Source organism: Pelobates fuscus, chromosome 6 (assembly GCF_036172605.1).
Source record: "Pelobates fuscus isolate aPelFus1 chromosome 6, aPelFus1.pri, whole genome shotgun sequence".
Taxonomy (NCBI): Eukaryota; Metazoa; Chordata; class Amphibia; order Anura; family Pelobatidae; genus Pelobates; species Pelobates fuscus.
Window position 1 is genome coordinate 212,964,453 of NC_086322.1, and position 25,887 is coordinate 212,990,339.

The 25,887-nt window shown below is 43.8% G+C and overlaps 1 pseudogene; it reads right to left on the reverse strand.

Moving 5' to 3' along the window:
• Nucleotides 1–10,264: 10,264 nt before the first annotated feature.
• Nucleotides 10,265–11,255, reverse strand: LOC134565693 (putative tyrosine carboxypeptidase MATCAP2; annotated as a pseudogene).
• Between the last annotated feature and the right edge of the window lie 14,632 nt (nt 11,256–25,887).

Genomic DNA, 25,887 nt, shown 5'->3' on the forward strand with positions numbered 1-25,887 from the left:
GTCTGGGTGCCAGATATACACCCCTGACCACCATCCCCAACACTGTCACAATATATATATATATATATATATATATATATATATATATATGTCAGTGTGCTTCTGTGTCTGTGCACACATCTGTGTGTCAGGGTGTGTGTCTTTATGTCAGTGTGTGTATTTGTGTCATGGTGTGGGCATGTATCAATGTTTGAGTGTGTCAGGGTGCATGTATGTATGTGTCGGTGTCTATATGAATTTTTGTGTATGTGTCTGCGTATTTATATGCATCTGTGTATTAATGTGCATGTATTTCTGTGTATGTATGTATGTATGTATGTATGTGGTAGTGTATGTGCATACATCCAAGCAGTCAAACACCATCCGCATTTAAAAGTATACATTACATTCAGAAACGCCCCTGCAATGAAACGCAAACATTACATACAAACACACCCCTGTATTAAAACACAATAATATACATATATACAAGCACCCCTTCAAACACCAACACTGTACATTACACAATATCACCAGTAAATGCCGCAGCGCTGTACAGATATACAACCTAGAAATTTTGACTTGGGGTGCCTTGGAAAAATACTGAAATATTAAGGCCGCCTTGAACCTAAAATGTTTGGGAACTACTGCTCTAGTCTAATGTATCTCCCATTACCTGTAACATCCACTGCTTGTTTTTTCCCAACATTGCCAAAGTAAAAGTAAACACCTGTGACATATGGACATGGAAAGAAGGCACCCTGCATTTATTCCCAATATCAAATCCCTGTATTTGAATCCAAAGCTGTACAGATACTCATTTGTGGTGGTACGGAACTCAGGGACGTATTAGACGTGAGGCAAACAAGGCATTTGCCTTGGGCAGCACTTTTCATGGGGCGGCAAAAAAGCCGCTCCCAAATGCCCAGGCAAATGTCTTGTTATAAACAAAGATTAGACGGAATATCTTACATATAAATAACAGTAGAAATTCAGATGGTGTGAGTATCGTTCCTATAACAGGATAAAAAACAAAGGGAACAAATAATAGTGCAGTATCGTTGGTACTGACAGGGGCAATTGTATTATTCCCAATGGGATCCCAATGAATTTGCACTCACAAACAAGGAGCCAATCAATATCCGGCTCAGATCATCAGTTTTGTGGGGTATCAGAGGTCCCACTCCCTTCTTTGTGTGTGCAGGGTCTTCCTTTGGTTGCAATCACAGGCATGCAGTAGTAGTAATTTAAGTGCTTTATTCCATAAAGTGCACAAGTATAATAAAAATAAATAAAAACCTTACAGTCTGTACTGGTTAGTCTTGGATAGGGTAGCAATACGCGTTTCGCCTCTCTAGGAGGCTTCCTCAGTTGCTGGTCTAGTGTCCTAGGGGTTGTCGTTCTTTTAAATCCGTTTCTTAACTCGTGTAGTGTGTTACTTCCGGGTCGCGTCTGTTCCTTACGTATTTCCGGTTTGCGTTCCACCGTTGGAACGCATAGAGGAGATGGTCGCAGACTTCCTATGTGTCTGTCTGTTGGAACGCATCCTTGCGTTTCACTCCGCCATTGATTTCCGTTCTGGATAGTATTTACAATGTTCGTTTAGGTTCTTATTATAGTCCCAATATTGTTGAACTCCAAAATATTTCTCAAATGAAAAATAGAAGAAAAGGGGAGACAAAGAATAGGTAGGGGTAGTCAGGGATCGAAATGCATTATTTTTTGCAGTTATAATCACCATTCCCTAATATCATAATTAAATACTTATGTAACCAGTGATTATATACAGTATCTTAAAGTGCTTCCAAATGTGTACCATTTCATACCTATATATTTGTTCTTTATGTACTAATGTGTAAAGGGCTTGCTGGTATTACTTAGATATTGCCAAAAATACTCCCATTGACAAAAATAAATGGTAGTATAAACATGATTATAAATACGAAGTGGGTGAGCTAGTCACCGGATATTTGTATATCTCAGTTTTAATAGACCATTAAAATCAAAAAAGGTATAAAATGGCAATGTGTAAAAATGCATACAATGAGTGCTTTGTGGGAGTGTCAATCATCATAAAATCACTAGGACATCCCATATGTACAATGGCGGCTAACTGACAAGCCGGGCGGGCGGCCGGCCGGCGCAGGCAAAGGAGTACTGATTATTGAGCTCTCTGCTCAGCTCCCTCGTGCGCCACAGAGTGATGCCGGGAGCCGGAATATGAAGTAATATTCCGGCTCCAGGGCATCACTCTATGGCGCGCGAGGGAGCTGAACAGGAGAATCAGTGCTCCCTCGCCGCCTGCACTCACCGGCCGGCCGCACAGCAGCTCCACTGGACACCAGGGAAACAAGAATCCACCTCCCCTCCCCCCAGCATTCATAAAGGTAAGGAGGCTGGGGGGATTGAATTTAAAAAACAAAATGTGAGTGTGTGTGTGTGTTTCTGGTAGTGAGTGAGTGTGTCTGTTAGTGTGTGTGTCTGTTAGTGAGTGTGTGTCTGTTAGTGAGTTGGTGTGTCTGTTAGTGAGTGAGTGTGTGTGTGTGTCTGTTAGTGAGTGTGTGTCTGTTAGTGAGTGTGTGTGTCTGTTAGTGGGTGTGTGTGTCTGTTAGTGGGTGTGTGTGTCTGTTAATGTGTGTGTCTGTTAGCTAGTGTATGTGTGTCTGTCAGTGAATGTGTGGGGCAGGGAAGGGCGGGATGTGGGGCGCCTGAGTTTTGTCATGCCTAAGGCAGCACAAAACCAGGATACACCACTGACGTAACTTCTATGCATGGCTAGGTAGTATGGGAGCAAGTGGGTATCACAATCTGTATGTATCAGAATATGGATATCACAGTGTATATCTATGGGAGTGTGTTGGTGTGGCCATATGTAAGTGTATAGTGATGTGTGTATGTATGAGATATGACTGAGATGAGACCAGTGTAGTTTGTATTAAGGGACTGCTGTAGAAATTTTAAGTAGTGCCAAATTTCCCGTGGAGAAGGTTTACACTTTATAAATGCTAATAATGTATAATTATATTAGGGGCTTCAGTAGATATATACATTGTGGTAGGACATGTATCATACTAAGACAGCATATATGACACAGTCTCTACCGCAGCATAACTAAGGGGCTGATTGAGAGAAGTTTCCATCCCCTTGTGGTCCTAGTGGGAACTGAACTCTAGCTTGCTGCTCCTGGGACTAGAGATCATTCTTGGAAGATCTGATCGGAGTGTTGCCATGGTTACCGCAGCAACACTCCGATCTGGCAAGACGTACCCGATGGATCTGCAAGCTAGAGCCCCCGTGTCTTATCCTTCCACTGCAGACTCTCGCAGTAAAGTGCATTTGAGCCAGTGAGGGAAATCTCTGATCTCAACACAGACCAGTCATGGAACAATGCAGGGCTGGCTCTTGGATAGTATTGGCTGTGCATGGGCCAGAAAGGGAGATCATCTAATCTTCCTGCCGGCCTTGGCTCATGGCCATTGTGCCAACTGGGCATTTGCCCAGTTTGCCGGATTACCAGTCCGGGCCTGTACATTTCCATATATTCAAACAATAATCCAGATACAGGTAAAGGTATTTAGGATATGAACATTTTATTTAATTGAGCAAGTAAAATATTTTTTTTGTAATAGAGCTCTCTAGGCATTAGTCGATGGTACCCATGAGCATTTTCACAGTCTTTCTCTAGGTCACACTCCTCAGCCAACACTCCATTTCTCCTTCTCACAAGTTTATGCAGGTTAATATGTTAATATGTAGCCTTATCCGATAATTCCTAATAGATTCTCTTGAGTAGTCCAGAGTTCTGCATTATCATGTTTTGTGCCCGAATTTATGGGACTTGCTGTCCTGCACAGGGAAAGATATTTGTTATTTCTAAAAATGGGACAAAACATTATTCTATAGTTAGATTTTTTTAAAACTCATTTATTTATAAATTCTAAAACGTTGATCAAGATTGCTGCGTATATTTCTCCTGAGTTAAAATTTCAAAATGTAGGTTAACAAGGGGAGGTGTGGAGAGTACCGTGTAAACAAAGGGTTTTCACTCCTAACTGGTAAAGAATGAAGTATTGAGACTGCAGGGAAATAATCTAGACACTAAAACTGCTTAATTAAGCTTGGTTTTAACACTATAGCGTCAGAAATACATGTTTGTGTTCCTGACTCAATAGGGTTCCTTTAGGGTCTATTAGTTTGTTGGTTTGCATTGTCCTCTCCAGATGCACTATGTACTATCCCGGTCCTTATTTGCACCTGTATAACAGAATGAGTGCAATTGCACGAATATATCCGTTTTCTGGTTATGTATAGAAGGATCTCTTAACGATGGATAGATACACTTGAGAGAGCTCTATTGGGTGGAGCAAAAAATGTCATGGGTGATGTTGGTGATTCCAGAACTAGGAAGGAGTGCACTGGGGAGATGCCAGGAATACACAAGAACTTTGAGAGAGTTGTATTTGCTGTAAAAATACTTTTAATAAGATAAACCTCCCCTGCGAATAATTTGTTTTAATGTGAATCTGCAATGCACCAATATCCAGGGTCTAATCTGAGCCACTTTGTGAGTTGCTTTCATATGGAGATATGATAAAAGGATTACTGTTTAAACTACAGTTTACTGGTTTGCACTATGTATATGTGTTTTTAATGTTTTTAAGATGTTCTTCATTTAAGATCTGTCAGATTATAACTCTATATTCACTTAGCTGATGTTATACCTGCAGGTGATTGGATTTCCAGATTTCTACTTCCTTCTGTCCTGGCTTGTTCTAGCCTGATGGCAGACTGGAAGAAATACAAAAATAAAATGCTAAGATACTTTAAAAGTCAAGTACAATAAAGGAAAGTAAAGCAGCAAGGTTCAGAAAAGCAAAGGGACTGTCGAAACAGTAAGAAACCATGCCAACTTAAATACAAATAAAATGTTACTATATTTAGTAGGGCAAGGGGATTCAGGGGGGCTAGATGGTGGTTTTAACTCTATAAGGTCAGGAATACATGTTTGTGTTCCTGACCCTATAGTGTTCCTTTAAGTTCACCCACTCTTCTATATCATTTTGTTGAGGACAAATAGGAGTTTAATTTCACATCAAATATATATATATGAAGCATAATTTAATATGAATAAAATCTAAATAAGTGTGACAAAATGAAACATTTTTAGTATTATAATACTGTTATGTTTTTCTGCAATAAAATACACATATTTGTTTTCTGTAATGTCCCACAAGTACAAAGATGCCCCCATATATAGTTTTTTTGGAAGTTACAGGGCCAAATATGACCCACAGCCTTTGTTCGTGAGAATTTGATAATTTTCTTGGCCTATGTTTCCTTTGAAGCAGTATGGCAGCCTAAGAAAGACAATCATGGCATACCATTTTTAAGCTAGACACCCCAGAGTATTCACAAATGGGTACGTCGATTCTTTTTTAGAAGCCACTTGGTCACAATACCTGACCAAACATTGTGTTCGTATTTTTCTTGTGTGATTTTTACACAGACATTGTAATTCCACTGTTTAAATCATTATCCTTATATGTTTTACTTCTATAAAACACTCATATTTGTTTCAGCAATGTTCCACGAGTAGAACAATACCCCCACGCATAGATTTTTGGAAGTCACAGGACAAAATATGTGGTCTGCTTATTTCAGTCTTCATACGTGGATTTTCACAAACAGATTTTCCTTGCCTATGTCGCTTTTGAGGCAGAATTGCAGCCCAAGAAAGAAAAAAGTATACAACCCAGAGTATTCAGGGTATAATATTTTTAGTTATTTGATATGAGCAATTTATCACAAATGATTGCCATGTTTAGTGGTCATGTATTAGATTTTCAGTTTCTTTGGCATGTCACAGGTCAAAAATATTACATGTCCTTTTTGAACTTGGAAATTTGACCAATTGATTTTCTGGGCTTTTGTTACTTTTAAGAGAGTATGGCACTCTAAGAAAGAAAATTACCCCCATGATGGCATACCATTTTAAAAAGTATTCTACATTAAAAATGTTGAGTTGTGTGGTGTAGCCACCATATAATAACTAGGCTTAACATAAATATGGACAGGCAATGGTCAGGGGATCCAGAATACAGAGTAGTCTGTGTAAAAAGCCAATAAGTAAGGGGACCAGACCACCACCCTCGAACCCCGTGCCACTCCAGTGGAGCAGGTACCAGCTCACGATGTGTAAGCTCTTGATTCCTTGTTATTGGCTACATGCCTTATGTTTCCCCCTCCCTTCCTCCCCCAACCAGTGGGTCACTAAATCCATGTCGTACAAACCCCCATGCAACCCTCGGGCAATGCCCTAGAGAACAGTCTCAATGTCACAGTCTCAAGAAATCATTGGTCCATCTCATGCCAAGAGTCTTTCTCCCACGCAGGGGAGTAGCTCCTAAAACACTGCCCTGATGCAGCCACCACTCCTAACACACATTGAAAACAGTCCCCTTTAACGTGACAGGGCTTAACCCCTTAAGGACACATGACATGTGTGACATGTCATGATTCCCTTTTATTCCAAAAGTTTGGTCCTTAATGGGTTAATTATCCTGGAAAACAGAGATTGCTGTACCAAGACCTTATAAAACAGGGAGCAGACATCTGTTTGTCAGGAGACACATTTTAAAAACCCACAAACCCCACTCTTGTACTCTAAGGTCTACCCCACACAGTTCCACACATTATCAGAGAATAAAACTAAAGGTGTCTCCATCCTTGTCCATAAGGATGTAGCTTTCACCCTACAGCGACAACTAACCGACCCACAAGACAGATGTATAATTATACAGGGTGTATTCAATGGGTTCCAATACAACCTGGTCACTGCCTATTTCCCGAACACTGACTCCAGAAATTACCTGCAGTCCATACTAAACAAAATAGACAACTACAGACAGGGAGGCCAAATGCTGTGCGGCAATTTAAATTTTATTTAATCCCCTGCCTTGGATTCATCTGCACAACCGGGAGGACATAGACTTAAGCAACTTACGGCAGTATGTAAAAATATAAACAAAGTGACCTCCCTCTATGGCCTTCATGATGCCTGGAGACTATCCCACTGAGCGAGACTACACATTTCACTCCTGAGCACACAACACACGAATAGACATGTTCTATGTAGATAATCTGGCCCTGGCACAAGTATCCAAATGTACAATAGGTGAGCTCACCTGGTCAGACCACTCCCCGGTCACCTTACAACTCTTCGACTCCTACCAATTCAGATACCGGTCTTCTGCCTACTGACATGTTAATGGCCACAATAGTCACCATCCCAAAACTGGACAAACCTACGGACGCATGTAAAAACTTTAGACCGATCTCCCTCCTCAACACCAATGCCAAGATATATGCCAAAATACTAGCCAACAGATTAATGCCCCTTCTCCCCATCCTGGTCAAAGATGATCAGACGAGGTTTGTAGCTGGAAGGCAAGGGCTTGATAACACCAGGAAACTATCTCTGGTACTTAATAAGCTCAGGGATACCAGCCGGGGTGGTCTACTGCTAGCTCTAGATGCTGAAAATGTGTTTGACTGCCTTGGCTGGCCTTTCTTGAGGCACGCACTGGAGGCATATGGTTTCCCCCCACCACTCATTACACAAATATTTGCGCTATACGCAGAGCCTAGAGTGCAGGTACTCCAGACGGGATTCCTCTCCCCCCCCCCCCCTTTCGTCTAACAAAAGGCATGAGACAAGGCTGCTCCCTCTCCCCATTCCTCTACATGCAAACACTAGAGCCGCAATGGAAATCCACTGCAATTGAGTCAGTGCCGTAATACAAATTGTGGATCTTTGTGACACCCCCATAAAGATAAGTGCGTTTGCGGACGACATACTGCTCTACATTACTGACCCCGAGAGTTTCCTACCAGCTATCATGCAAGCCATCACTACATACGGAAGGATTTCTCCTATTACTCCCTTAATACCTCCAAAACACTGGCGCTACCGGTAGGTCTCCCAGAGACTGACCTTTCCTGCTTACGTTGAACCTTTCAGTTCGAATGGCAAACAGATACCATTAAATACCTGGGTATTATGGTAACAAAAAACCCTGCAGACCTTTATGCTGCTAACTATGTCAAAACCTGGAATGCCTGCCGTGTCTTACTACAGAAATGGAATTCATTATTTTTATCATGGTCAGAAAGAATTGTGGCACTTAAAATAGTTATGTTGCCTAAACTAATATACTTGTTTTGCACTGCCCCGTTTGCTCTCCCCCCAGCCTACTTCAAATCGATCCAGAAAGGCATAACAAACTCTGTGTGGGCAGGACAGAGACCATGGATGAACCTGAAACTACTCAGTGGCGGCCTGGCCCTTCTGGACCTCCAGATATACTTCCACTATTATAGCAACAAACGTACCACATCTGTCGGGTACTAGCCCTCAGTGAGTAAGATTGGACAATCGCCTCCTCTTCCCTTATTCGCGCTCCACAATAATGTGGATGCCGAAGCACCTACACCCCCCATTACCGGCAGACCTAAAGGAGGCTGCATTATTCCACCAAACCTGGGACAAACACAGAGATAGAGTATGCAGGAAGAAGGGAATATCATTGGCTACCCCGCTAGCAGCACTACCATACCTGATTTAAAAGAATAAGAGAGCGCAAAATCGACTACCATACCTACTTTAATGCGAGACCTTGAAAAGACAGAGGGGTTACCCACCTCTAACGTTTGTTTTCTTTACATACCCTTCAGGGGTTTGACATCTTAATGACTAAATATAACCTCCCGAACTCCTCCTACTACTCATATATCACAATCCCCAACAATTAGGATTCCGGAATTGGAAAAGATGCGTATTAACCAGACCAAAATTCCAAAATGTAAACCGATCTCCATGTGCTATAGACTGTGTTCTGTTTTACAGGATGGTGGAATTGTGACAGTATCATGGGAAACTTTATGCTGCACTATGTAAGTCTGCCTGATGGTCTAACAGTGACAGCTCAATCGACAAGCGTTTTTAGTAAAGATTTGTTGGTTTGCATTCTCCTCTCCAGATGCATCATGTACTGGTTCCTGTCCTTATTTGCACATGTATAACAGAAGGAGTGCAATTGCATATATAATATATCAGTTTTCTAGTTATATATAGAAGGATCTCTGACGATGGATAGATACACCTAAGAGCTCAAATGGGTGGAGCAAAAAATATCATGGGTGATTTCGGTGATACAGGAACTAGGAAGGAGTTCACTGGGGAGATGCTAGGAATGCTGAGATGATGAGAAATCTGTATTTGCAGTGAAACTACTTTCAATATAATAAAACTTGTATCCGAATTATTTTTTTTTTCTATTTGGATTTGCAGTGCACCAATATCCAAGGTCTACTCTGAGCCACTTTGTTTTGCGTTCACATGAGGAAAGGGTAAGGGGATTATCGTTTATACTACAGTTTACTGGTTTGCATTCTGTATATGTGTTTTTCATGTTTTCAAGGTTTTCTACATTTAAGATATCTGCGAGATTGTAACTCTATATTCACTTAGCTGATGACGTACCTGGATGTGCTTAAATTTCCAGATTTTCACTTCCTTCTGTCCTGGCTTGTTTGCAGCCTAATGGCAGACTGGAAAAAATAAAAAAATTAATTGCTAAGATACTATAAAAGTCATATAAAGAAAATGAAAGGGACAGTAAACACGGTAAGTAACATTATAATAGAAAAGTCATCAATAGACTGTCTCTTTAAACCGAGAACACTCCAGAGATTTGCACTGCACCAGTGTCCAGGGTCTGATCTGAGCTACTTTGTGAGTCACTTTCATATAGAGATAGGATAAGGGGACTACTTTTATATTACAATTTACTGGCTTGCACTATGTATATGTGTTTTTAATGTTTTTAAGATGTTCTTCATTTAAGATCTGTCAGATTATAACTCTATATAAACTTAGCTGAGAGCTTACCTGGATGTTGCTGAATTTGCATATATCCACTTCCTATTTGCATTGTAGTGTCCTAACCTGATGGCAGGCTGAAAGAAATGAAGAAGGGTAAGATACCATGAAGGCCAAATATAATACAGAAGAAAAGTAGCAGGGTAAAGAAAAAAAAGTACAATAGATATATAAGAAACTATTATGAAAGAAATGATGCCATTAGAAAGAGAGGTAGATGTAGGAAATATTCTTACTGAGTAGTCATGATGGTGGGATTCGATGATTAGTGGTAGGCGGCCAGGGTTTGCAGGATGGTGGAATTTGACAGTATCCTGGCAAACTTTATGCTACACCATTCACTGGTCAATTGACAAGCGTTTTTAGTAAAGTGTCTGTTAGTTCGTTGACTTGCATTATCTTTCCCAGACGCATCATGTACTGGTTCCTGTCTTTGAGAAATTGAGGGATCCTCGGCTTACTAAGTACGGCAGTCTTTTTTAGACGGTTTATATCCTCGTAGGAAACCTTTCCCATTGCCATTAAAAGCTTGAAATCTATGGTATGTCTGCGTCTTAGGATTTGTAGAACACCTTCAAGGTACACCTGATCCTTATTACAACATCCTGGCTGTGATGTGCCTGTCAAGCCCCTCTTTTCTCTGACACAATAATACCATCTGGCTTCTGGGTCTCTGACAAATATTTTGAAATGCTCAAATAGTTCACTGAAGGACATTGAGCTTGCTTTGTAGATTGTATAGTACAGGAGGGCAACTCTGCACAAATCGGGATCAGGATGAAATAAAAAAAGGCTGTGGATGGTTGCCAGTCCTTCTTCAGTTTATTTTGCTGGTTCCAGACCATAATTTTCTCGACCTTTGCTGTTATTCCATGGCTGTTTACTGTTGTTGAGTGTTCTAAAATAATGAGTTCCAATCTCATGTCTCAATGTACCTTGAAGCCACTTTTTGACGTGCCATAGAGACATTTATTGTCATTGTTGGTTGTCTTTTCACAGTTCCCATAGAGGCTTGTGATATTACATCTTCCGTGAGATTAATAGCAATCTCGCCTTGACAACCTTCAGTCTCCATGTATTTGCGTGCTTCCTGATAGATCTGCTTTGTTGGTAGAAGATTGCCTCCTGTAGCTTGTTCATAATTTTCATAATTGTTATATTTCTTGAGTGTGTTTTGTATGATATTAATGGCCACTTGAAGAAATCTGTTGGAGTCATGGCTGTGCTGGGCTGAGGCAGATGGCAGAGGAGTTTTATTATATTGAATCTGAGGGTTGTACATAAAGTTCGATTTGAAAAATGTATCCTTCTCTTTTTTCAAATTTAAAGGCTTCATTAATTTTGGATTACAATAATCCTTCCCTGGAGGTGTGGGGACCAGCAACACTTTATCTTCAGTCAAGCTGGGTTGAAAATGTTCCCTCTCAGTATCAAGTTTTGGTGTATTGGTGAGCACTTTCTGTTTATTATTGACCGATGGTTTCTTTGAGCTGAAAATGCTTGTGTTCCCTTTGCTGGAGTTAGGACTCACAAGGTCCTTTTTGGCAGGAAGTGGTGGTGTAGAGATCAGTGACATTTTACCTTGAGTCAAGCTGGGTAAGTCATATTTCTTCTCAGAATAGATTTTTGTCCTTTTTGTGAGCACTTTCTGTCTCTCAGAGTCCCTTGTGTTGGAGGTAGGACCTGAAAGGTTCATTTTGTCAGCAAGTGGCAGTTTGAAAGCCTGCAACACTTTACCTTCAGTTGAGTTGGATAAGATGTATTTCCTCTCAGAATCGATGTTGTGTTTGTTTGTGAGCACTTTCTGGCTTACATTGACTGAAATAGTCCTCGAAGAGCTTATGCTGGGGTTCCTTGTTTTGGGGATAGGAACCGAGAGGTTAATTTTGGCATTAACAGGTCTAGTTTCCAGACGTATGCTACGCGCTGTCAGTGGGAAGTCAGGCTCCATTGTTTTACCTGATCAATTCCGCTTAACAAGAAAACGGGAATTGCTCGGCGTGGAAACCCTTCTACTGTACAATATCAAGCTTTAGCGTCTGGTACCTGAAATAACGGTCTCTCAGGAGACCTGCAACAATTTCCTGCACACTAGGTCCAGAGCTTTCACAGTGACAGAACTAGTAGCTGAGTCCTGGTGCAGCTCTGATGTCATAGAATGTCACAGAGGAGCACAATCACTGCCGGTTTAACCCCTTTAGACCGCAGGGCGTTCTATGCCGTCCTTATTTAGATGACTCTAAACGCCGCAGGGCAGCATAGAACGCCCTGCGATCTTTTGTACTTACCCGGTCGCCGGCGATTCCACGCCGGCGATCGCGGTATGGAGACTCACCTGGGAGCCCAGGGAGTCCCCCTCTGTCCTCTTCGCCCACCCCCCCGGGCCATGTGATCGCGATGTCCTTGCGAGGACCCCGTGATCACATGGACGGCACAGCCGTCCAAGGCATTGCCAGCAGGGGGAGTGCCTGTAATGGCAGGTAATCCCCCTGCTGCCTGGAAATAAAATTAAAAGATGTTAAAACAGTGTAAAATTGCATGATTTTGCTATTACATGACGAAAAGTCATGATTTTATTAAAGACACGGAGGCGAGTATTGCATATCCCTTTCTTTACTGTCCACCAATAGCAGCAAAGGATATAAACAGAATGAAAAAACAATGAACATACAGTGACATAGGCCCTTCCCTGCACAGGTCCCAGTATACTAGGCAGCACTTCCCTTCCATTTCCCTCTTTCTGAAGATGCGACACTATACACAGAGTCCAAAACAGGAACAGCAATACAGTCCAGAGATAAACAAAAACGTAATACTTCAATCCAAGAGGATGATATAACATCAATTAACATGGAAGCACATCTTGATGACTGCCGACCAAACAGTATTCGCAGGGAGAGATCATCACATGCTGAAGCCAGACATTCCACCGGAGTAGATTAGGCTGTGAAAACATAAAGAACAGGAACCCAAGGGTTAAATCGGTAATTGAGACTGGCATCCAGGCCAGACGGAGCAAGGCCCCACCAATATCTGCAGAGAAGCAACCAGAGAGACCCAAATTGACATAGTTACAAAGTCAAATCCCTTCCAACACAGATCCCACTTACTGTACCAATCAAGCGATACGTGTCACCTATATATAGAAATAAACTGGGGGGGGGGGGGGGGGGGGAACAAACAAGTCATAACCTGAGTAGTATAAATGGGTGGGACAATACTCACCTCCGTGTCTTTAATAAAATCATGACTTTTCGTCATGTAATAGCAAAATCATGCAATTTTATGACAAGACACGGAGGCTCATATTGCAAGTTTAAAGCTGATCGACTACCGCCGCGAATGTATGAGGAACCGGTCTGAAGTAGAATTCCCCAAAAAATGATTCCCTCGACCAGTCGGCCATCTTCATGAGATCTTCCAGGCGCTCGCCCGAAGCCATCATTGAAGATGCCGAGGCCCCCGTTATCGAATGGGCGCCGAAAATCGCAGTGTCAATACCGGGTTGAGAGAGTAGCCATTTAACCCAGCGAGACAAAGTGGTGCTAGTTACGGGTTGAAACAGCGGACAGGTAGATAGAAATAGATGGGGGAAGGATGCGGAACAGTGTAGTTTGGTGCGCTCCTCGTAAGCGCGGAGGCAAGCCACCGGGCACAGCGCCGCTGTATTAGGGTAACTCGGATAAGATACTGACCTAATAGACGTTTTGGTGCGTCTGCAGATATTGGGGTGTATGATCTGGCGTTAAAGTCCAGTGCTCGGACATCCGAGACCCTCTTACAGGAGACGAGACAAAACAAACAGACCAGTTTGGCTGATAGTTGTCTGAGGGAGAGCGCGGAATTAGTGGGCCAAAAAGCGTGGTAGGATAACACCACCGATACATCCCAACCTTGGGGTGTAGAGGAGATGGCTGAGCGATATAGGTTGATGGTCCTGTATGTCTTACCTGATTCAAAGAGGGAAGTTAGGAACTGAAGGACCGCAGTTACAGGAGCTGAAACGGGATCCATGTCCCAAGCCAGGCACCAACCAAGCTGGCCAAGCTGACCCATATGCCCGTCTAATGCCAGGAGCCCATGCCACTGCCTGTAGGCATCTAGTAGTGTCCGAAACTCCCTGGACCTCCCAGGGTCCCCGGAAATCCGCCACGCCAGCAGCAGGAGGGAGCCCTCCAACCGGAGAGGGTGGCAACACCCTATTGGGTCCCGTAGAAGTTCCTGGGAGGGTGGCAACAGCCTGGGATAATCAACCGTCATCCCGAGAAGTTGAGGGAACCATGATTGTGTTTCCCAGAACGGGGTCACCTGGACCAGTTCGGCCTGATATCTGCAAGAGTGTAGGAGGGTGCGAGGGATCATGGAGAATGGGGGAAATGCATAGAGGAGGTCCCCGCTCCAAACCTGCAGGAAGGCGTCCACTGCCTCCGCCACCGGATCCGGCCTCCAGCTGAAGAATCGTGGGAGCTGGGTGTTGAGCCGGGAGGTGAATAGGTCTATAGCAAAAGGTCCCCAAAGAGACGATATACTGGAGAACACGTCCGTGTCCAATCTCCAGTCGCTGGCATCCGATAGATATCGTGAGCCCCAATCCGCCTGGATGTTGTGTAGTCCTGGCAGGTATTCCGCCTGAACCACCAGGTCCCTGGCTAAGCAAAAATCCTAAAAGTCTTTCGCCAATCTGGCCAGGACCGCAGATTGAGTACCGCCCAAGTGGTTGACATACCTGACCGCTGATACATTGTCCATGCGGAGGCGGATGCATGTATGGGCTTGGTCCCTTGCGAAGCTGCGGATCGCGAAAGAGCCTGCCAGGAGCTCCAATGCGTTGATGTGGAATCAGGATTCGGATTCCGACCAGCGACCCCCCGTCACCACACCCTCGCAATGAGCCCCCCAGCCATGGAGGCTCGCATCTGAGTCGATGGTGAACTCCGGCTTGGAGCCGAATATTGCCCTGCCATTCCAAGCAGATAGGTTGAGGATTCACCATCGCAATTCGTCTTTTGTCTCCTTGTCCAGCGATACCAGGTCCGCGTAGGATGCACCGGACCTCAGGCGAGCTATAGTCAAGCGTTGCATCGCCCGGTAATGGAGCGGACCCGGGAACACTGCCTAAATATAGAGGCAGCTAGGAGGCCGATGAGGCGCGCCAGTTGCCTCAAGGTTAGTTGAGGTCGTGTGAGAGCCTTGCGGAGCTCCTTGCGTATTGAACGAGTCTTGGACCCCGGAAGGCTCAAAGTGGCCGCCTCCGTATCCACTAGGAATCCCAAGAATTCCATACGAGTGGCGGGGGTTAGGCACGACTTCCTGGTTGATGATGAAACCCAGGTGGGAGAGCAGGTTCATTGCCAGCCGCAGGTGTGTCAGGAGTATGTCGCGATCCTGGGCCATGAGCAGGATGTCGTCTAAGTATATGATTAGAATGCCTCGACTGCGTAGCCAGGCCATAGCTGGGCGCAGCAGTTTTGTGAAGCACCAAGGTGCTGATGATAGGCCAAAGGGCAGGCTTGTGAAACGCCAAGTCCATGTCCGCCAGTGGAAGCGCAGGAGATCTCGGGATGCTTCGGCTATAGGCACGGTGAGATATGCATCCTTGAGATCCAGCCTCACCAACCAGTCTCCCTGAAGGAGTAGATCTCTCAACAGATGGATACCCTCCATCTTGAAATGGCGGTATTTGACCATAGCATTGAGTGGGCGTAGGTTTATGACCGGGCGCATTTGGCCGCCCTTCTTTTCCACCAGGAAGATATTGCTTACGACTCCCGTGGAGTCCGAGGGTGCCCATTCTATCGCCTTATTGATGAGGAGCAAGGATAGCTCTTTGTCGATCGACCTGCGATCCCAGAGTGAGAAGCAGATCGGTCGAAGTGACGGGATAGTTACAGGGTTCCCTACGAGGTCTATGTGGAACCCTCGAATAGTGTTTAGAACCCGGGGGTCGGAGGTGATCTGTGCCCAGGCTAGGAAAAAATAAAGAACAGGAACCCAAGGGTTAAATCGGTAATTGAGACTGGCATCCAGGCCAGACGGAGCAAGGCCCCACCAATATCTGCAGAGAAGCAACCAGAGAGACCCTCCGAACCCGGGGGTCGGAGGTGATCTGTGCCCAGGCTAGGAAAAAATAAAGAACAGGAACCCAAGGGTTAAATCGGTAATTGAGACTGGCATCCAGGCCAGACGGAGCAAGGCCCCACCAATATCTGCAGAGAAGCAACCAGAGAGACCCAAATTGACATAGTTACAAAGTCAAATCCCTTCCAACACAGATCCCACTTACTGTACCAATCAAGCGATACGTGTCACCTATATATAGAAATAAACTGGGGGGGGGGGGAACAAACAAGTCATAACCTGAGTAGTATAAATGGGTGGGACAATACTCACCTCCGTGTCTTTAATAAAATCATGACTTTTCGTCATGTAATAGCAAAATCATGCAATTTTATGACAAGACACGGAGGCTCATATTGCAAGTTTAAAGCTGATCGACTACCGCCGCGAATGTATGAGGAACCGGTCTGAAGTAGAATTCCCCAAAAAACGATTCCCTCGACCAGTCGGCCATCTTCATGAGATCTTCCAGGCGCTCGCCCGAAGCCATCATTGAAGATGCCGAGGCCCCCGTTATCGAATGGGCGCCGAAAATCGCAGTGTCAATACCGGGTTGAGAGAGTAGCCATTTAACCCAGCGAGACAAAGTGGTGCTAGTTACGGGTTGAAACAGCGGACAGGTAGATAGAAATAGATGGGGGAAGGATGCGGAACAGTGTAGTTTGGTGCGCTCCTCGTAAGCGCGTAGGCAAGCCACCGGGCACAGCGCCGCTGTATTAGGGTAACTCGGATAAGATACTGACCTAATAGACGTTTTGGTGCGTCTGCAGATATTGAAGGTCACTCCTTCTGGGGTGTATGATCTGGCGTTAAAGTCCAGTGCTCGGACATCCGAGACCCTCTTACAGGAGACGAGACAAAACAAACAGACCAGTTTGGCTGATAGTTGTCTGAGGAGAGCGCGGAATTAGTGGGCCAAAAAGCGTGGTAGGATAACACCACCGATACATCCCAACCTTGGTGTGTAGAGGAGATGGCTGAGCAATATAGGTTGATGGTCCTGTATGTCTTACCTGATTCAAAGAGGGAAGTTAGGAACTGAAGGACCGCAGTTACAGGAGCTGAAACGGGATCCATGTCCCAAGCCAGGCACCAACCAAGCTGGCCAAGCTGACCCATATGCCCGTCTAGTGCCAGGAGCCCATGCCACTGCCTGTAGGCATCTAGTAGTGTCCGAAACTCCCTGGACCTCCCAGGGTCCCCGGAAATCCGCCACGCCAGCAGCAGGAGGGAGCCCTCCAACCGGAGAGGGTGGCAACACCCTATTGGGTCCCGTAGAAGTTCCTGGGAGGGTGGCAACAGCCTGGGATAATCAACCGTCATCCCGAGAAGTTGAGGGAACCATGATTGTGTTTCCCAGAACAGGGTCACCTGGACCAGTTCGGCCTGATATCTGCAAGAGTGTAGGAGGGTGCGAGGGATCATGGAGAATGGGAGAAATGCATAGAGGAGGTCCCCGCTCCAAACCTGCAGGAAGGCGTCCACTGCCTCCGCCACCGGATCCGGCCTCCAGCTGAAGAATCGTGGGAGCTGGGTGTTGAGCCGGGAGGTGAATAGGTCTATAGCAAAAGGTCCCCAAAGAGACGATATACTGGAGAACACGTCCGTGTCCAATCTCCAGTCGCTGGCATCCGATAGATATCGTGAGCCCCAATCCGCCTGGATGTTGTGTAGTCCTGGCAGGTATTCCGCCTGAACCACCAGGCCCCTGCCCCCTACATAAACATGCGAAGAAACATGAGGTATGAGTAAACTCACCATAGGGTCTTCTGGAGCCGGTGTTACCACGGAAACCTCTGGATCGCCATGGGCGTCCGCGTGATGGGAAGAATGAGGAGCGGGTATTTGTCACCTGGAAGTTGGAGTGGTGTTGATAAGAGCCTCGTCCCGAGCCACAGGACTGAAAGTAGGAGCGGCCGGACAGACGGCTCCTGGATCTGCCGGCCCTGGTGGAGTCCCGTCCCTGAAAGACCTGCCTCATGGAGGTTTGGGCCTTGTCAAGGGCCGTAAATGCCCCCACAAAGCGCCCTAAGGTCTTTAATGAAGGAATCGACAAATAACAATCCTTGGGCGTCCTTCCCAGGGCGTCCTTCCCTTCTGTTAGGGCAAGGTTGGCCAGTTTAGGCTTAATTTTAAACAAAATGGCTTTACGCCGTTCAATAGAGAGGGAGGTGTTTACGCTCCCAGCGATACAAATAGCCCTTTGGACCCAACCACAGAGGTCTTCTGGGTCAACCATATGGTTTCCAGCTCTGGCATCTTCCACCAGTTCGAAAAGTTTCACCAGTGGGCCAAATATGTCTAAATGTTTATCCTGGCATGCCTTCAGGGCAGAGTCTAGGCCCTTACGTGGGTTCCAGCCCAATTTAGTTAGGAACTGGGTCATCTTTGGATCGACTTCAGGGGTAGCACAGACTTTATTAGGCACCGTAGGCCTTGGGCACTCCGCCCTCAATTTGTTCCGTGCCGCTTTACTGAGCGGGCGCCGTACCCAATTTTCTAGGTACTTGGCTACATGGTCTACTGGGAGCCACTCTGTTGACCTCGGATGGTGAAGCTCATCCGGGTCGAAGAGAGGTTCGCCCAACGGATCCAAGAGGGTGGACCCCGCGGTAGCGGGTTAAAGCACCCCCGTGTCACCTCCGGACGTCTCTGCCAGAGAAGAAGGAAGGAGGTCAAGGCCCATCTCAGCAGAGTCAACATCCGAGTCGTTATCCGACTCAACCATAGCCTCCTCACCTGACCCGATTTCTGAGTCAGAGTCACTCTCAGGTTGTGCTCTAGCACATTTCCAGAGCCGCGCCCGTTCTGCCTGGCGCGGAAAGGCTCTCTTGCGTGGGTGGGACACGCTTTCTGGGGCGACCATAGGTACGCCAGTCGTAATAGTTCTGGAGGCAGAGGGGTGTTTGGATTTATGGGACGCCTTCTTAGGTGCGCCCTCAGACAGGTCCATAGAGGGACGCGGAAGAGGCGTTGTGGAACCTGACATATGCGCGTCCAAAGGACGTGGCAGGAGGGCTTGGGAGATGGTATGGGGAAGGGTAGAGGACATGGACCCCATGGCTGCCATAATGGCATCTGTCATCGAGCGCTGTAGCGCCAAGAATTGGTCCCCTTCAGGTTGGGTGGGCCTATCTGCCATAGTGGATGGCGTGTCATATATGACAGGGGTCTCTCCCAAAGGCAAAGGGGCATCAATTACTCCAGAGGGTGGTGAGCTGGAAGGCATGCAGGGTTTGGGCATATTGGATGCAGTTCAATATTCCTATCAGTGATATACAGAGTAGTAAGGGTTAGTCACCCAAACTATAGGGAAAAGAATGACAGGGATCTCACCAGGGTCCAGACCAGAGGCACACAGACACACACGAGGCAGTATGAGAGACAGGAAGTCGGAAAATGGCCACCGCAAGTCTTGCGAGATTCGCGGCAAAACCAGTGAATTCGGAAACAACCGAATGTGCGGTCAAAGAGGCGAATTCGCGTGAAGGAAAACAGGCGAATAGTAAACTGCATGAATCAATCAGTCAATAAGGAAAATAACAAAGGAGAATAACAAATGACTATAAATAGCAGAATAACAACCATAACTGACATAATAAACAAGTAATCAATGAGAGAAAAAATGTGAGCTGTTACTTATCTTTGGAGCAGCAAAAAAAGAGGGAAATGGAAGGGAAGTGCTGCCTATTATACTGGGACCCGTGCAGGGAGGGGCATATGTCACTGTATGTTTTTTCATTCTGTTTATATCCTTTGCTGCTATTGGTGGACAGTAAAGAAAGGGATATGCAATATGAGCCTCCGTGTCTTGTCATAAAATTAAATAATATATACTTAGATCATATATATATTTAGTATATTTAGTATATATATGATCTAAGTATATATATATATATACACATATACACACATACACATAAATACACTGTCTACGTGTATTTTAATATTAATATATACATAATTATATATTAATATATAATTAATATATATTAATATCAAAATACACGTACAATGATATTGATTAAATATATATATAATTTCCATTATATATATTTATATATAATAAAAAATAAATAAATATATAAATACGTTAAAAAATAAAATTTAAAAAAATAATAAAACATAAATAGATAAAAAATATATATACATGCGTAATTTCGTTCTAACTGTATTTTAAAATTAATATATATATATATATATATATATTGATATCAAAATACATGTAGAACGAAATAATATATATATCTATATACATAAGTATATCCGTATCTATCACTATATATACCTATATATAAATAAAAATAATAATAAAAAATTATATACGTAGATATATACACACATATATATATATACACATATATATATATATAATAATTCTACGTATATATGTATGTAATTATTTTACATAATTAGGTCATTTTATTAATTACAATTTGCAGGACCTGCCTGACAACCCAGGCCGTTAAGGGAATTTAATTTTCTAGCACTATATTTAACCCTGTAACTTTCCAAGACATCATAAAACTTGTACATGTGGGGTAGTGTTTTACTCGGAAGACTTCACTGAACACAAATATTAGTGTTAAAACAGTCAAATGTATTACAACGACGATATCGTCAGTGACAGTGACATTTTTTGCATTTTTCACACAAAAATGGCAATTACACTGACAATATAATTGTTGTGATACGTTTTACTGTTTTGAAACACTAATATTTGTGTTCAATGAAGTCTTCTGAGTATAACAGTACCCCTCATGTACAGGTTTTATGGTGTTTTCAAAAGTTACCGAGTCAAGTATAAGGCTTGAGTTTCAGTTTTTTCGCATTGAAATTCGCCAGGTTGCCTTTGAGACCGTACGGTAGCCCAGGAATGAAAATTACCCCCATGATGGCATACCATTTGCAATAGTAGACAACCCAGGGTATTGCAAATGGGGTATGTCCAGTCTTTTTTAGTAGCCACTTAGTCACAAACACTGGCCAAAATTGGCGTTCAAATTAGTTTTTTTGCATTTTCAAATATTAACACTAACTTTGGCCAGTGTTTGTGACCAAGTGGCTACTAAAAAAGACTGGACATACTCCATTTGCAATACCTTGGGTCATCTACTTTTGCAAATGGTATGCTATCATGGGGGTAATTCTTATTCCTGGGCTACCATATAGTCTCAAAGGCAACGTAACCAATCTGGCGAATTTCAATGTGAAAAAACTGAAATATGTAACACGCTATATTTAACCCTGTAACTTCCCAAAACACCATAAAACCTGTACATAGGGGGTACTGTATTACACACGAGACGTCACTGAATACAAATATGTGTATGTTACTGCAGTAAAAGCAAACAGTATTTTGACATTCACAGTTAAAATGTCATGTAGAACTAAAACATTTTTAAAAAAATCGTATTTTCTCCCATTTTTTTTATATTTTTTTCATATTAAATTATGTTCCATACCTAAATATTTGATGTTAAACGAAAGCCCTGTTTCCCCTGAATAAAATGATATATAATAAGTGTGGGTGCATTTAATATGAAAGAGGTGAATTACGGTTGGACAGACATATAGCGCAAATGCCAGGTTTTGTTTACGTTTTGTTTTGATAACAACTTGTACATTTGGCTGCGGTCTTAAGGGGTTAAAGGCACCAAATATAACTCGATTTTACCCTTAAAGTTCAATTTAAATTCCAGGGTTGTTCACTAAAGTGAGAATTCAAAGTGAATTTCAAACTTTAGGTCATAGTAACTGAAATGGAATCGTAGCTCGAGTAAGATAGTGTTTCCAGTTTGGCTATATTGGCCTTCAATTTAAAATTCACTTTCAATTCTCACTTGAATTCTGTTTGTATTGGTATCCTAAATAAAATTTTCTTACATTGTCCCTTTAGATCAGTGGTTCCCAACCTTTTTTCACTTGAGTACCCCTTGACAGACAATTTCCATAAATTGTACCCCTCATAGTAGCGAAATGTTTGCAATTACTAGAATTGCTGTTATTTCAAATGTATACATTTTTCTCTGCCCTGTCTCTCCTTTTTCTCTGCCCTAGACTCCCCAGATTTTCCTCTGCCCCAGTTATACGTATGTAACTGTGCATCTGCATGTTGTCAGTGTTTGTATATGTGTCGTGTGTCAGTGTGTATCTGTATGTCTGTGTGTTATTGTTTGGATCTGTGGATTTGCATGGCGCCAGTGTTTGTATCTGAATGTATGTACATATGTGGCAATGTTTGTACATCTGCCAGTATTTGTATCTCTGTGTCTTTGTGCATGTCTGCATCTGCATTTATATGTCAGTGTTTATGTGTGTGTGTCTGTGCATCCACATAGGTGTCTGTATACCTGTGTGTATCTGCAATCTGCATGAGTGTCAGTGTGTGTGTCTGTGCATCTGAATGTGCCAGTGACACACACACTGACACACATTCAGATTCACAGACACACACACTGCCACACATGAATATGCACTGATACACAGATACAAACACTGCCACACATGCAAATACACATATACAAACAATAACACACACAGATACAGAGACACACACACAGCCACACATGTAGATATACTGCCACACATGTAGATACACTGACACACAGGTACAAACACTGACACACATGCAGTTGCACAGGCACACTGATACACATGCTGACACACATACAGTTACACAGATACAAACACTGACATACATGCAGATACAGACACACCAATACACACACACAGATGTGCATACAGATGTACAGACACAGATAAACACTTCCACATATACAGTTACATACACATTGATCCATGCACTGCCACACAGGCAGATACAGACACACAGCTACGAACACTGCCACACATACAGTTGCACGGACACACTGACACACATGCAGATATACACAGTGGTGTATCCTGGTTTTGTGCTGCCCTAGGCAGGACAAAACTCAGGCGCCCCCCCCCTTGCCCCCCGCGCCACCCCCACCCAACCTTTCCCCCCGCCCCGCATTCTAAATACACACACACACATTCACTGACAGATACGCATACACTAGCTAACAGAAACACACACTCGCTAACACAGACACACTCAGTAACAGACAAACACACTCAGTAACAGACAAACACACTCACTAACAGACAAACACACTCACTAACAGACACACACACTCACTAACAGACACACACTAACAGACTGACACACACTAACAGACACACACTCACTCACTAGCAGACACAAACTAGCAGACACACACACTCACTAACATACACACACACTCACAGGCAAACACACACTAACAGACACACACACACTAACAGACACAAACACTAACAGACACACACACTAACAGACACACACACTAACAGACACAAACACTAACAGACACACACACTAAGACACACACACTAACAGACACACACACACACACACTAACAGACACAAACTAACAGACACACACACACACTAACAGACACAGACAGAAACACTAACAGACACACACACTAACAGACACAGACACACTAACAGACACAGACACACTAACAGACACACACACTAACAGACACACACACTAACAGACACACACACTAACAGACACAGACACTAACAGACACTAACAGACACAAACACTAACAGACACAGACACTAACAGACACAGACACTAACAGACACAGACACACACTCACCCACCCACATTAACAAATGTTTTAAAATTTATTTTTAACACATTTTTTTAAAATTTATTTTTAACAATACCCTTACCTTTGGGAATGCTGGGGGGGGGGGTGTCTCTTCCTCCCTGGTGGTCCAGTGGCTGCTGGGCGATCGGGCGGTACTGCCTGGCGGGCGGGCGGCCGGCGAGGGAGCACTTCCCCTGAGCTGTCTGCTCAGCTCTCTCGCCAGCCTCAGAGTGAGGCTGGGAGCCGGAATATGACGTCATATTCCGGCTCCGCCTCCCAGCCTCACTCTGCGGCTGGCGAGGGAGCTGACCAGACAGCTCAGGGGAAGTGCTCCCTCGCCGGCCGCCCACCAGCGACGCCCGACCGCCCAGGAGCCCGCCGGCATGTCTGTTAGCCGCAAGGCTAACAAGACATTTGCCTTGGGCATTTGGGGGCGGCTTTTTTTGCCGCTCCCTGGAAAATGCCGCCCAAGGCAAATGCCTTGTTTGCCTCGCGGCTAATACGCCCCTGGATATACATATAAAAACTCTGCTACACAAATACACACACTGTCACACATACAGATGTACAGTCGCAGATACAAACACTACCACACATGCAAACACTGCCACAGATAGTTATACATACACACTGATGATACAGACAAACAGATACAAACACTGACACATATGTAGCTACACAGACACAGATACAAACACTGCCACACATACAGTTGCACAGACACATTGCCACACATGTAGATACAGAAACACTGCCACACATACAGACAGATACCAACTGACACACATAAGAAAATACAGATACACAAATACATACACTGCCACACATGCAGATACACAAATATACAGATACAAATACTGACACATATACAGTTGCACAGACACACTGGCACACATACAGATTCACAGATACAAACACTGCCACACATGCAGATACAGACATACATATAGATACACACACTGACACATACAGATACACTGCCACACATGCAGGTACACAAAGCCACGCATACATATTTACAGATACACAAGTACAAACACTGCCACATATGCAGATACACACACTGACACACGTGCTGATACACTGACACAGACACACTGGTACACATGCAGATACATAGATTCACTGGGGCACACACTGCCACATACAGATACACACTGCCACACATACAGATGTACAAATACAAACACTGCAACACATGCAGATACACATTGATGTACAGATGTGGTGCAGTAGACATTGCTTACCTAGATTTCAGTAAGGCTTTTGACACTGTTGCACATAGAAGGCTTATCAATAAACTGCAATCTTTAAGTTTGGATTCCAATATTGTTGAATGGGTGAGGCAGTGGCTGAGTGACAGGCAACAGAGGGTTGTAGTCAATGGAGTATATTCATAGCTTGGGCTTGTCACCAGTAGGGTACCACAGGGATCTGTACTTGGACCCATTCTCTTTAATATTTTTATTAGTGATATTACAGAAGGTCTTGATGGTAAGGTATGTCTTTTTGCTGATGATACTAAGATATGTAACAGGGTTGATGTTCCAGGAGGGATAAGCCAAATGGCTAATGATTTAGGTAAACTAGAAAAATGGTCAGAGTTGTGGCAACTGACATTTAATGTGGATAAGTGCAAGATAATGCATCTTGGACGTAAAAACCCAAGGGCAGAGTACAGAATATTTGATAGAGTCCTAACCTCAACATCTGAGGAAAGGGATTTAGGGGTGATTATTTCTGATGACTTAACCCCTTAATGACACAACTTCTGGAATAAAAGGGAATCATGACGGAATATATCCGTCGTCTGTCCTTAAGGGGTTAAAGGTAGGCAGACAATGTACCGTAATAGAGCTGCAGGAAATGCTAGCAGAATGCTTGCTTGTATAGGGAGAGGTATTAGCAGTAGAAAGAGGGAAGTGCTCATGCCATTGTACAGAACACTGGTGAGACCTCACTTGGAGTATTGCTCGCAGTACTGGAGACCATATCTTCAGAAGGATATTGATACCTTAGAGAGAGTTCAGAGAAGGGCTACTAAACTGGTTCATGGATTGCAGGATACAACTTACCAGGAAAGGTTAAAGGATCTTAACATGTATAGCTTGGAGGAAAGACGAGACAGGGGGGATATGATAGAAACCTTTAAATATATAAAGGGAATCAACACAGTAAAG